This window comes from Cupressus sempervirens, chromosome 1 (assembly GCF_028749045.1).
Source record: "Cupressus sempervirens isolate cs-2001-9-10 chromosome 1, ASM2874904v1, whole genome shotgun sequence".
NCBI lineage: Eukaryota > Viridiplantae > Streptophyta > Pinopsida > Cupressales > Cupressaceae > Cupressus > Cupressus sempervirens.
In genome coordinates this window covers 241,440,682-241,446,232 of record NC_143118.1, presented here as the reverse complement: position 1 = coordinate 241,446,232, position 5,551 = coordinate 241,440,682, and positions in this window count along the sequence as shown.

Genomic DNA, 5,551 nt, shown 5'->3' with positions numbered 1-5,551 from the left:
GATCATCTAGCGTTCCTATCTTCTGGGACATTACCTAGTTTGGAGGCTTCTTTGGTCCTCCATTATTTCTTTCAACATTATTTCCACCCCTTTTGGAGTAGGGTTTTTTGATGTGGTTTTCTCTATTTGTCTTCTTTTTAGAGATTTGGCTGTGCTTGGGTACCTCATCAAGCTTTGTTCTCAGGACCCAAATTTCCTTTTAGTAGTAGTTTCTAGGTTTTTAGCTACTCCATAAGTTTATCCTAAGTGGGGGTGTTAGAGTAATAAAGTATTTTATTATTAATTAAATTATATTGATTTAATTATTAAGTTGCTTATTATCTCTAGTTTACTTAAGCTAAACTTCGGGCATATAATAATTAATTCTTTTATTAATTATTATCATGCAACCTACATTTTAACTATTATGGTTTTGATCTCTTTTATAAGGATGATCTCTCTTTGTAATTAAACATTGATTCACTTTTGATAATAGAAATTTCTCTTTTTTCTCATCAAGAATGTCTCATCTATGAATCTATGAATTTTAGCCCCCATAGCTTTTGCTTCTCTCTTTTTCTAACGGGTGTTTGCATTTAAGTGATTCTTGGGAGTTGTGGGGTTGATCTTTCATCAACTTCTACACTAATTGTACCAAAGCTTTTTGTTGATGTAGACCTATTAAAAGATTTAATCAAAGCATATAATCTAGTTAGCCACGCATCTCACAAAAAGGATAGAAGTATATTGTGTACATTGGATAGGGAGACTTTCATAAAGGTTTTTTCTTTAGGAGGACCCATGACTCATATTATTGATTTGGGGAAACTTGAGGAAACTTTCAAAACATAGAAAAGTTTTTTTATTGGGAAAGTCATGAGGAAACATATCCCTATGTCCACGAAGGAGAAGGGTGAGATTCCAAATAAGGTAGGGGATTTTATGTCCCTTGAATACTTTAGAAGATATCTCCAGTACACTATCTTTGGTTTGAACAAAATAATGGGACTGGATGGGACCATGAATGCTCATGGTTCTTTGTATATAATGGTGTTGGATATACAAGATCAACTTACAAATCTTGGATATGATTTTTTCATTCACATAATAAATGTTATCCACAATGAGATTGTTGTTGCACAGTAGGGAGAACTTAATAATTTCAATTTTCACCAATATTTTTTGTTGATGCATATGATCTTGTACAAGAATGTGGGGTATATAAATCCAAGTTTCATTGAAGAAACAGAGGAAATGGGAGAAAATTTACATGTGTAATTTTGGACAAGGGTATCACAAAATCCCCTTATGTAAATTCCTTTTTTTTTTTAAATGATTTTGTGTTTCCTATTTTGAATATGTTAGGTGATGTAACTAAGAGGGTCCCAAGGGCTATGAGGAAATTGATTAAACCATCTACGTGTTATGATGAGGATAGAAAATTGGGACATTATTGGGGAAGCATTTTTATATTTGAAAGTTATTCTATAATAATGGTTTATGGATGCACGTAGCCACCTCATCTTATGCCCAAATTTGTCCCTAAAAGATTGGGAATATTGAGTTTTTCTAGCAACTAATTTTGGTGAATAGGGAATACTTAGGGCCCACTATTCAAAAGGGGGCTTTTGTTTGTAGGAATTTTAAAGTGAAAGATTTTAATATAGGCAAAGATTTAGTTGAAGAACTTGATGCATTCATTAGAGAGTTTAAGTTTCCAACAAGGCTTGCAAGGACATATGATCCAATGATATTGTTAGGATAGCCTTCAAATAGATGAGAGGATACAATTTGCCCCTAAGCAAACAAATATGGGAAGAGGATGTCATTATTAATCATTTGGAAATAGAAGGATACAGGGATAGAACTGTGAAATGGAGAGAAATAATGGCAATTGAAGAAGAGATAAAAATGATTGACCCTTCGTTCAAGGGTTTTTATCATGAAGAAAAATATTTGGATAGGTATAATAAATGCCTTCAGAATTTTCAAGAAATAATAGCCCAAGTGCCTACAAAAGTGAGAGATAGATTAGAGCCTAAGTCTCCTAAGTAGGACATTGTGCTAGAGGTTGATGAGGAAGAGGAGCAACCAAAATGGGCCCAAGGAGGCAAAAAGAAATAGATATTGATTGAGATACCACATAAGGTTAGGTAAAAGGCTCTCTAAATCATGTCAATAAGAAGAAAATGTTGAATACAATTATTCAATTATATGTTGTCTTTGATGTTACAAAAAATGTCAAGCCTTACCAAGCAAGTTAATGATTACCGAGCTCACTCAAGTATTGAAGACAGTTTCTTGTGTATGTTGAGTGTTCTAGTTATAACGAAGTTCAAAGTTAGTTCTTGTCGAACTCACTCGAGCATCGAAGGCAGATCCTATGTTAACTGAGTTTACTCAATTACCAAAGGAAAGTTAGCATGGATCATATGTTGACTAAGTTCACTTGGTTACCAAAGGAAAGTTAGTTCAAAATTAGTATTGATCGAGTTGGGTCAGTTAACAAAGATTTTCTCTGAGTTCGTTGAGTACTCAATTATATATTAGCTGGCTGACAACATATTGAGTATGATAGATTTATTGGCTAATGCTAGCCGACTTAAGGGATGAAAATTGTTTGGTTAAAAGTATATTCAAGCCAAATTAACAATATTATTCATATAAGTTCAAGTTGAGGATTGAAGAAAGTAAGCATGAGATTGAAGAAAATGAATTAAGGAAGTGAATTAGAAGGATATCTACAAGAGGACAGAGTATCTAAGTTGGCTGAGCTGTAGCAAACATTCTGATCAAAGAGGATCAAGTAATCACGCCAAAACAAAGATCTCAAATCAGCAAAGATAGTTGCATTAGCAATCAGGTCAATTCATTGTTACTCTCTAATAATTGTAGCAGTGAATCAAATCTCCTAACAGAGTTAGCCTAACAACTATTTGGTAAATCGTCTAACAAGGTGGCATTTCTAGATTGAAGTGTTTAAAGACCTCTAACAAGGCCACTCTTAACATGGTGAATTAAATCCTCTAATAGGGTCACAACTAACAATGTGTTTTGTAACCTTTAACAGGGTTGGCTCCTAAGAGGGATCACTTTAGATGACTGAAAAATAGTAACTAGTTGCAATTGGTGGTTTTCCCAAATTGGGTTTCCAAAATAAATCTTGGTGCCTCATGTGTTCATAATATTTTCTTTATGTTTCTACAACTAAGTTAATTAAGGCTAATCACAGTAATATCTTAAGATCTCTGTGCTAACTGAGTGATAGTAATATATTTAGGGTTAACCAAGTTACAACAGAATATTCAGTGTTAACCGAGTTACAGCAAGTTATTGGTTTTATATTGTGTTGACATCTTAAAGGGACTTTTGGATTTTTTTTTGTAGTAATTGATTCACCCCTTCACTCTCAATTACTCCTTTTCATTTCCAACAACAAATACTTTGATGATTTAAGGCATATATTTTTGATGAGGCAAGCCACTAAAAGTGAGAGGATCCCTAACAAGATTGAGCTTGAGGCCAAGACGATTGATGACAGAATCATACAAGCTCAAGAATTTCTATGTGATGATGATTTTATCACAATTGAAGAATTCAAAAAAAAATTAAATTAAATTGAAGCAAAATGAATTGACTTTATAATTACAACCAGGAGATTCAAAAGAAAAGGTGGTTGAACTAGTGGGAAAATTACAAGGATACAATCCTAATAGTGAAGCTCTCACTATGGAAGAAGCCAAAGAATTAATGAGTAGAAGAGGAATGATATTATTCCCTGGCTGGGAAATGAGTTCATCTTTCATACTTGACCAGATGAAGAGATAAGAAAGATCTATACCTTTTGAAGATGTCAATCTAACTTGAGAGTTAAAGGGATATGATTTTAACATTGATGCCTAAACAATGGAAATATGGAGTATTGCTCTAGAACCTAACAAACCAACATTAATAGAAATCAAAGATTCGCCACAAGGGAATGTAATTTTATAGAATGCCCATTCCACTTCTAGAGATCAAATATATATGATATGATGAATACATTGTCACTTATGGGAAAAAGAAAAATGGATTTACTAGAAGAGAAACTATATCAAACCTATGGAAAAGATATAGAAACCAAAAAACAATATGAGAAGGAAATGAAGAAGACATTTGTACTGGAAAAGAGAAATTTTAATCTAGAAAATGAAGTTAAAAAGATGAACGTTATTACTAGACCCATTACAGAGGTAAATGATAAAGAGACACTAACAAAAGGAGATGTGTTAGACATGGGTGGAGTATAAAATAAACTAATATAAATGGATGTGGATGAAGAAGAAATAGATAAGAAAGTGGAAATAAGGACAATGGAAAATATGCTTACCCACAAGATAGGCCTCCTGAAACAAATTTAACAGAACATCCATAGTAGTTACATCTCACTACAAGGTGTTGAATACCAACACTCTAAGGCACTACCATTATACCCATGCTCTAAGGAACTATCATTGCTTTCCCCCTTGTTTACTAAATGGGGTCCATACATGCAATTCTTTGATAAACTTTTTCCAATGTTAACTGAGAAGAAAGAATTGCCAAAAGAAATTATTATTCCAACTAGAAAACAAATTAATAAGTTTAAGGAGTTGGATGGTTTTTTCTTGAGAAAGATGCAAATAATCCAAAATAAGATGAAAACCATTACTGAAGATACACATGGCTTTGTGCCAAAAATCATTGATGGTGAAGGTATCTTGAAAGAATGGCAGGATTGGTCCACATCCTTTGAGGATATTTTGAAGCATGAGAGGTTTGTTGCTCATTGTAATGATGAAACTAATGTGGCAACAATATATTAAATGATTGATATCATATACAAAATTGAACTGGGCATGAATAAAACAGTTGCAAAGGTCAAAGCTATAATGGATTCAAAATGGAACAAATGTTTGAATGAGCTTAACACTGTTAGAGGAGCCACCTGGCCAAACATCGAAACTAACATTACCATATGGGAAGTTATAGCTGATATCAAGGCATTTCCATCTAGAGATAGTGATTGAACGAGTTGAAAGAAGATGTATAAGTAAACATAGGAAAGACAACTAATTCAATGAGATACCTTATCTTTGCAGTTCACCTGTTGTGGGTATTCTCATATTGCAAACAAAGAGTTGATCCTAAACATCTATAATGATAGATGTCCAAGTTTTATCTATCTCCAATTTTTTATCTTGTTGATGTTATATCTTTTATGAAACATCATTGTCACAAGTTGTAACTTAACATGTGTAAGCCCTTTCTAGCTTGAAGCTTGTTGCAATTCTTTTTCTATAAAAGGATTCCCAAGGCTTGGAAAAAGGGTTTGAATTCTTATTTTGTAATGATACATATCATTTTCAGTTGGTCATAGGTTTTGTGTTGAGTATTTGATTTATTAGCTTGTTCTATACATAAATTTGGAGATTAATGGAAGTCTGGTTCAATCTTATATCTCTGTCATAATTATCATATCACAACTATGTATTAATTTCAAAGACGTTAATACAAGCAAGAGTTGTAGGGTATCTTTGTATCATAATTTTGT